Here is a 9,514-nt window from a genome sequence, read left to right as displayed (position 1 = left end):
TTTCCATTCATGTCCTCCCACTGCATAAGTAGTAGAGTTGATTTGTAATTTCTTTGTTGTTATCCTGCTGAATAAGCGGTGGAGTTGATAGTGAATTTCAGTTCTAGTCCTCCTGCTGCATAAGCGGTAGAGTGATTGTTCTTCAATTTCTTGCATCATCCTTGGCTCGTTTACCGCCAGGTGATTTTTAATATTCTCCATATCTCGCTGAAAAGTGGAAGGGGCTAGCTTGCCGCCCAGATATTGTAATCAGTTTTCAGTTTGCATCTAATGATACCCTATGCATTGTATGCTCTCACCCTCCCATGTTGGGCTCTCGGTGATCAAAAGGTGTTAGGGTTCCTTTCAGTTGGTTTGGATTGCATTATTCTAACCCTAATGGGTGATTGGTGTGTTTGTAAAATTATTAAAATAAAAAAAAATTGTTGAGGATATTACACAAATCAGTCAAAATCGTAGGTATACACTTTTCATCTTTACACTTTGCCCCACTATGGTGTGGATTTGAATCTACATGAACAAGCATACCAAGTAAAAAGAAAAAGAAACACAATTAATAGATAGCTAGAGCAATGATCTAGAGCTCACCTGAGAACTACACATAAAATGAGAATGACTAGTAATATATATCACCGTTAATTTTAAAAGTGTGTGTAGTGTTTAAAATTGCATACCCTTGCAATTTCATTTATATTTTTGTACCCATTCTCTTAGCATTTGTGTAGGCTCATTTTAGTCCTTGCATCAACCTTTTTCCCTCTCAAAATGCTCAAGATTTCCTTTCAACAACTACCTTTCTTTTGCATCAATTTCACATCAACCTTATGTTTATCTTGTCACTCACTGTTTTTTAGCGTAATTTGTTTGGACACTAGCACTTAGTACAGACATCAACGTGTTGTGCTAGCATCTTGTGACATTTTATCGTTCATAGGTTGTTTTTTAGTGTTTCACCAATTGTCACTTACCCAGGTTAGTGGAAATGACTCCTTAAGATTCCTAATGGTTCGTCTACCTTTCTTTTCCCTTTTCCTCCTTTTAAATCTTTCATTTTCACATAATATTTCTGGAAGTTCTCTTGAACTCTAGGATCTTTGGATTATCTTGCTCATACAACTTTCTACAACTTGCCACAACTCTCATACATTTCTCTCTCTTTGTGGCTTCCTGAAGCCTTGTGGGTAGATTTTTTTTATCTTGTGCCTTTGAGAATCTTCGAGATTTATCACATCCCTTATCAAATCATTTATTATTTTATCTATTTATTTATCTGTTATATATCTAGCTATTGTGGAGGTGGAAACATCAAAGTAGAGACTTGACTAAGTAAGTCACCAAACAATCCCAAACAACTTTCATCTTTTGTGTGTAGATATTTCAAGGGCATTCAACGACATGAAGCTTTTCTTGTGCTTTTTCACTTGTTTATTGTTCATTTCTGTCATTTAATCTTTCATATCTTGGTTAGTTTATTTCCTTGTATTTTTGTTATCTAGCATTGTTGGCTTGTTGTCTATTTCTAGGTTTTGTAGGTTAGCTAGAGCATTGAGTTCGGTTTTCTTTGTTTTAGCATGTTCTTTCTTTGTAGTTTATACAAGAAGGCTATGCTACACATGGATCCATGCATCACATTGGTGTCCTTAACCAAGACGCTCAAAATTTGTACCAGAGATTCTCTATTATTTGTAATTTCCATTTCTTTAGATATTACATTTTATTTATTCTTCTGTGTATAGTATATTCACTAGTTTAACTTTATTTAAGTATTTTAACTAGTTGAATACATTTGAATATATGTAGTGAAATTGGCTATCAAAGAATCATAGTTTACCTTTTGATAGGGTCACATTTCCTCCATTATATTTTAGTGAACCCAACATTCAACACTTCTTTTCTATTGTAGTTCACCATTACATTTTTGTGAACATGTTGTTTTCCACCTTCACTTTGTTGTGGTTCACCCCATTATGTTTTGGTGAATCCACCATTCAACACTTATTTGCCATTGTGGTTCACCCTATTAAATTTTGGTTAACTCATCATTCACTACTTTTGTGTTGCTATGGTTCACTATACTCCAGTGAACCCACCTTGTATTCTTTCTCTTTGTTATATTGGAAGTATTCTTAATAGTTATTAAGGGATATAAAAAAATTATTTTGCACAATTTTATTTTTTTGAGGTGCTTCCCTCAACTCCATTCCATGCTATCAAAGTAGAAATATGTCACCGAATCTCACCTAACTTGTTTAAGAATTTCTTAATTTTAGCTTAATATTTTCAAAATGAATTTACTTCTTTTTTTTCTTTTTCCTTTTTTTTTTTTTTTTTTTCTATTAGTTCAGTTTCTAGTTTTATTCAAAGTGCCAATGGTGTTCCGTTCGATGCATGTGATGGTGATTTAGTTATTCCTATGCCACTTTATGCTTTTAATCCCTCATGAGATTTCTTTTATTTCAAAATACATTTTGTTGCAAGAGAATGAAATCATTGACACTTTTCTTAATGTTACTCTATCTTCTCTTCATTCCAATGCACTCCCTTCTAGAGATGTGGATTAGTGAATGAGGAATCTTATCTCACATTAAATCCCCCACATATTGATGTTGAACATATTCAATTTTTAAAAATATTTTTTCCCAAAAGTCATAATGAGTCTGTTAATTTGATTGTCGTCCCTCGTGTTCTTGATAAACTTAAGAGACCAATAATATATATCAATGGAGAAAATATTTGACTAAAGAAAGTTATACATGTTTTTGGTGATCCTTTTACGGTTCACCCTTTGAGTTAATACTTCAAATATGTCAATCTTTGTTACAACTATAACATGTAATGCTTTGTTGCAGAGCACTTCCTCTCGCATTAGATCTGTAGTTAATTGCCTTATGAACAAACTTGCTGCATGTATAACAATAGCCATTGAAAGATTGAGTATTCCTAGCATTGCTTACATTCATTCATCATTCTTCATTACTCTACTTCAACCTGCATTTGCCTTATGATCATATTAGTTGCATGCATAGCATTGACCATTAAAGGGTTGAGGCCTAGAGGGCTTAAATGAGTTCATGTTTATCCTACTCCTATATTTTGTAGCCTTATGTTTAATCTTGTTGCAAGAAAAACAATTGTCATTAAAAGGTTGAGGATACCTGGTTTGAGCAGTTTGATTAGGAGTTGGCCTTTTCTAGTTCTTCTTGTATTAGACTTGAGTAAATTTATTCTAATCTCCCCCAGTCTCCTTGGATTTATCTTGAACCTTTTCTTTTCCTTTCTTATTTATGTTATTATCCTTAGAAAATTCCCCCTTTTCAAAGCGAACGCCACCCTTGTTCTTCTGTGGTTATTTATAACAAAGCATCTCATCAAGCATGCCACTACCTCCTTTGAGTTTCAAACCATTCTCTACTTGTTTTTTTGCATCCTTCAATTCCTTTTTCAAAATTCCAATCTCTTCCTTAAGTTTGGTACATATAGTTATTTTAACATGAAGCTTGGTTCCCAAACTATCTGCAACTTTCTATCCTTCTTCAACCTAAATCTTTAAAGTTTACTATATCATTTTTTTGCCTTTTTGAGATTATCACCGCAGGATCTGCTACCTTCATCCTTTAGTTTTATGATTTCTTCTTCTGCCATCTTGAGTTTGTCTTTTCACTCGTTTTCTGAAATCTGAGCCTCTAGGTTGATGATTATCCTTTCAGCCTTATTGATATTTTTTTTTGTACTCTTCACTTTTAGCTCTAACGTTATCTAGATAATTAAGAGTAGACTAGGGTTCTCTTATAAATCTATCTTACAATTAGCAGGATTGATATCCCATCCTACAAGTTCCATTGCCTCAAGATCTACTTACAGAAGAATACTGTCATTTAGCATTGTTAAACACACCCCAAGATTGAGAGGTGGGGTGAATTAGTTTCGATCAAATACTTAAAACTTTATTTACTATCAGCTTAGTCTTAATCTTATCAACAACGATGAAAGATAAAACATTGAATCACCATGCACAAGAAAACACGAGATTTACGTAGAAAACCCAAACTGAGAAAAACCACAGTGAGAGTCAACTCAATGTATAGGAATGAGATCACAATAATGTTTTAGGTTCATTGCTAAGGAATCACACTACTTGAAGGACTTGTAGGCTAACGTGCACTACTCCAGGACAAGATACAAGGGACTTGCAAGCTAAGACGCACTGCCTGAGGGCAAGATACAAAACTTGCAGAGAAGGCTCACTGTCTTGAGCAAGGTACATGAACATATAAAACAAAATGAATAAGCCTTCAACAACACTTCTTCCAACAATATTTAAGTATGAAGCTTTCATTGAATATCTATTCCAAGCAACCAACTTTAAAACAATCACTAGACACACTTCATCCTCACACACACTTCGGCCTCAACTTCACATCAATGACTCAACAAATAATATAATCATGTAAGTGCAACACGCATAATGATTCACATACATATCCACACAATCGACACCAAATTGGTTTTCTATATATACGATCTTCTTCATTGCAAACATCAATTAGGTCGGCAAGAGCAGAGGACAAATAGCTCCTATCAAGTTAGCCACCAAAACACAGTTGTGGTGAAAGTGGTTCAATCCTAGAGCTAGAGAGGACTTAAAAATATCATAACATTTATTTATAAGTAGTTTTAAACAATTCACATGCTATCACACATCCTCCAAGGTAGACACCAAGGTAATATGTATATAGGGCATGTAACACATCACTAGTCGACCCAAAACATATATTCTAGATGAATAAGCCCAATGTAGATCCTCACACACCAAGATAGGATCCAAAAACAATGCAACACAATCTTGAATGCAAGTAGAGACACCCAAGGATACACCGTAAGAAGAAGAACAACTCCTATCGATCGAACGAGAGCAGTTAGCTTGAAACACACATGCCAAACACAATGCAACATCAAACATATCTTCTAACATCCCATGGAGCTTGCAAGGATGTTCTTTGAACATCCAACATTATTTTAAAAAACTTTTAACTTCTTGCCACATCAAGATCATATTGGCACAACGTATACAAAACACTTCATTTCAGATAGCTAGAGAAACCAATCATGCACAAAACACCATTATCACCTCTTGCAGATAACACTAACATTTGAAAATTGAATTGAGACACAACAAAAATGTTATGATCACATCCTCCAAGCCACATCACATGAAACATCAACACAAAGAAATGCAAAGCATTTTTTGGTTCAATTCTGACAAACAACTAGATTGTTAGCAAACTGTAACCACCAAACAATATCAACTGCAACACCAAGGACCTGATAAGATAGGAATGCAATGTTCATAAAGAATTAACATTAATTATACAAGACCATATCATCAAATGTGAAGGAATGCAAAGCATTCTTCCAGACTATCATTAGCATATATTTATACACCTACTCACTTCATTAAACTTGGAAACATAATCTTCTCACTCATCATCAAATACATAGATCAACATCTTCATTGTATTTCCATACATCTAATTCTCATCTTAATATTCTTCAATAGCATGCCATGTTTTCCATCAAGCTCATTATCAATATCAACATCATCGGCATCAACTTATCATACTAAGTGTAGACATTAGACACTAAGAACGTCGACATCTACAACCAATATCCATTTATCCCTATATTAATGACAACAATTGACAATCAACTACCAACATATAGCTTCATCATCACTACCTCAACAATTGCAATTATTCTCTATCCAACCAATCACCAAACATAACAAAGATAACATATGTTAGCAGACATTAGGTTGACATCATTGATAGCACATCTTGCCAACAATCTCCCCCTTTGTCATTGATCTAGCAACACTTACTAATGCATACTAATGCAATGTTCTCTCCTTCCATATCTGCAATCTCTCCCACTTTGGCAAGCAACAATATCTCTCCCACATGGAATTTGTCAGTATTTCCCCTCTTTTGACATTAAGGACAAATGACACATCTCTTGACTTGATTTTGCATTCATATTTTCATGCACTGTCTCTGACTTACATTCTTCTTGTTCAATAGTAATTAACCAGCTACTTGATCCCCTTGAGAACTGTAATCGACATCAATCCAAGAGACAAAGGATATACATTGAAATTCTCCCCCTGGATAGATGCACCAATATATGCATCTAGTTAGGAGGGGAAGTAACCCCTAGATTCTGTTTGAGATACTCAAAAGTATCCTTTGAAAGTGCCTTAGTGAATATATCTGCAATCTGATCCTTAATTGGCATATACTCCAATGTGACTTCCTTCTCTCTAACTTCTTTAGAAAATGATACCCATTAGAAATGCGTTTAATTCTTGAATGCATCACAGAATTCTTTGAAATTTTTTTGGCACTTATATTGTCACACATGATAGGAATGGGGTCATCCTATATTACCTTAACATATTTCAATGTCTACTTCATCCACACCACCTGAGCGTAAGAAGATACTACAACAATGTATTCTGCCTCTACAGTAGATAAGAAAACCGAATCTTGCTTCTTACCGAACTAGGTGACCAACCTATTTCCCAATAAAAATGCACTTCCACTAGTGCTTCTTCTATAATTAGCACATCCAACCCTATCAACATCAGTATAAGCCTTTTAGAGAGAAATAAATTTCCTTCTTATACCATAAACCATAATCCAGAGTTCCTTTCAAATATTCGAATATTCTTTTGACAACCTTATCATGAGATTGCTTGGGATTATCTTGATATTTGGTAACCAAACACATTGCATGCATAATATCAGGTCTAGAAGTAGTCAAATATATCAGTCCTCCAATCATAGACCTATAGAGAATCTAATCAACTCCTAGAGACTCATAATCCTTACTCAAGTGACGACCAATAGCCATAGAGGTACTTACTGGTTTAGCATTCTCCATACCAAACTTTTTCATCATTTCCTTAATATACTTTTCTTGAGAAATGAAGATTCCATCATCTAACTGAGCTACTTAAAAGCCAAAGAAAGAAAGACAACTCACCAATCATTGACATCCCAATACTTTCTACATTTTCTCTACAAATCTCTTGCATACCCCATCATTTTCTCCAAAGATAATGTCATCAACATATACAACAACTATTAACATTTTTCATCCTATATCTGGAAATAAATTTTATTTTCTATAGCTTTTTTGAAGGCTTGTTGTAGTAGATACTTGTCCAACATTTCGTACCAAGCCCTAGGGGCTTGCTTAAGAATGTAGAAAGTTGATTTCAATTTGCACATCATGTCCATATCTTTTGCCAATTCAAATTCATTAGATTGTTCTATAAAGAATTCTTCTAAATCTCCATTCAGGAAGGCTGACTTGACATCCATATGATATAGCTTAAAGTTCTTGTGAGTTGCAAATGAAAGAAACATTTTGATTGCCTCCATTTTTGCCACTAGAGAAAAATCCTCCTCAAAATCAATGTCTTCTACTTGATAATATCCCTTACACACCAACCTAGCTTTGTTCTTCGTCATTCAACTTATTTTGGAATACCCACTTGGTTCCAATAACATGCTTGTCTGCAAGTCTAGGAACAATTTCCAATGTTTGATTCTTTTCTATCTAATCAAGTTCTTTCATGGATTTCATGCACCCCTCATCCTTGCTTGCATTAGAAAAGGTCTTGGTTTCAACCCAAAAGACAAACAATCACTTGTTTACTTGCCTTGGTAAGTATTCTTTTGGTTTGCACACCTTCATTCTTATCAGCAAGAATCTGGACCTTAAGGTGATTATTTTGAACATATCTTGTCGGAGTCTTAGGGGTCTTTTCTAGATTGCTTCTCTTCTATTTTATTTTCTTCCTTTTCTTCTACAAAGCAAGGAACATCTTCTATTCCACAATCCTCAAGTTCTTCTGTGGTCTAGTTCCAATTTTCATCCACTCTAATATTTGTGCTCTCAACTATATTCTTGAGTATCTTGTTGTAGCATCTGAAGGCCTTGCTTCTTGTTGTATAACCAAGGAATATCCTTTCATCAGTTTATGAATATAACTTTCCAAGATCTTCTTCATCTCTTCTAATGTAGCACTTACTTCCAAAGATTCCAAAGTACCTAATAGTGGCGGCCCTTCCATGCCATATCTCATAAGGATTTTTGAATTGTTCACTCTCACCTGCACTCTATCAAGAATATACATAGTAGTATGCATAACTTATTTCCAATAAACATCGGAAAATTTAGCATCTTTTAACATTGTTCTCGCCATTTATTGAACAATTCTATTTTTCCTTTCTGCTACCCTATTCTGTTGAGAAGTCCTAGGAGTAGACAAATGTCTCCTAATACCATGATCTTCATAGAACTTATTAAGCTTATTTGATGTAAATTCACCTCTTCTATCAAACCTTAAGCATTTGATCTTAGTACCCATTTCATTCTCAACCATATATTTAAATGTTTTAAACTTATTTAGTGCTTCAATTTTTCCTCTTAAAAAGGTAACCAATGTCATTCTAGAGAAATCAACAAGAAGTATCATAAAACACCTTTCACCATTCAGTCCTCTTGTCTTGGTAGGTCTGCATAAATTAGTATGTATCAGCTCCAAAGGTTTTGAAGTAGAATATTCCTTGCTCTTGAATCTTTTCTTTGTCTTCTTCCCCATCTAACACTCCTTGCCTAGTGTATTGGTAGGCTTGATAATCTTGGGAATATCTCTTACTGCATGTGTAGAGCTGATCTTTACCATGTTATCAAAATTGATGTGTCTCATTTGTTTGTGCCAAATCCAACATTCACTGCTTTTGGCTATCAGACAATTTCCTTCTTTCGCTTCCTTTAGATGGTAGATATTTCTATCAATCATTGTACCCTATGCATTTAGTCTTCATGAGCTTCCTTTCGTGATTTCACATCCATTCTCATAAAATGTAAGCTTGTGTCCTTTCTTGCACATTTGACTAAAAGATTGGGAAGATTATGTTTGTCCCTTAACATAGAGAAAATCCTCTTTTTTGTACTTCCCATTAATGGTTATGGTTCATTTTTTGTACGCGTGAGAAACCTCTTCACCACCGAAGTTTATTGATCCACCATTCCACTTTTCAAGATTAATGAACTTTCTTCTATCTCCAGTCATGTGATTAGAGCAACCACTTTCAACCACCCATGCATTTGGTTCTTCTTTTGCATGAAGGGAAGTTCATACAATTACCGATCTCTCATTGTTTTGACTATTAGATAAAGTACTGGAATCTTCACCTTTACCAACATTATCAACTTTTACAACCATGAACAATGTTTCATCATTTGAATAATCATATTCTTCTTCAAATGAATAACTACTTTCTTTGGAATAAAAAATTGTTTTAGGTTAGTCCCATTTATTTTTTTTTCTCCTCTTCTATTGCTATCTTCTTTGAAGGTACATTTAGATGCATAGTGAACAAATATTCCACAATTAAAGCATTTGAAGGTAACTCACCTTTATATTTTTCGGTGTTTTTCTGCA

Source organism: Cryptomeria japonica, chromosome 11 (genome assembly GCF_030272615.1).
Source record: "Cryptomeria japonica chromosome 11, Sugi_1.0, whole genome shotgun sequence".
In the NCBI taxonomy this organism is placed as follows: Eukaryota; Viridiplantae; Streptophyta; class Pinopsida; order Cupressales; family Cupressaceae; genus Cryptomeria; species Cryptomeria japonica.
The sequence above is the reverse complement of the archived record's forward strand: the minus strand, read 5'-3'. Positions refer to the sequence as shown.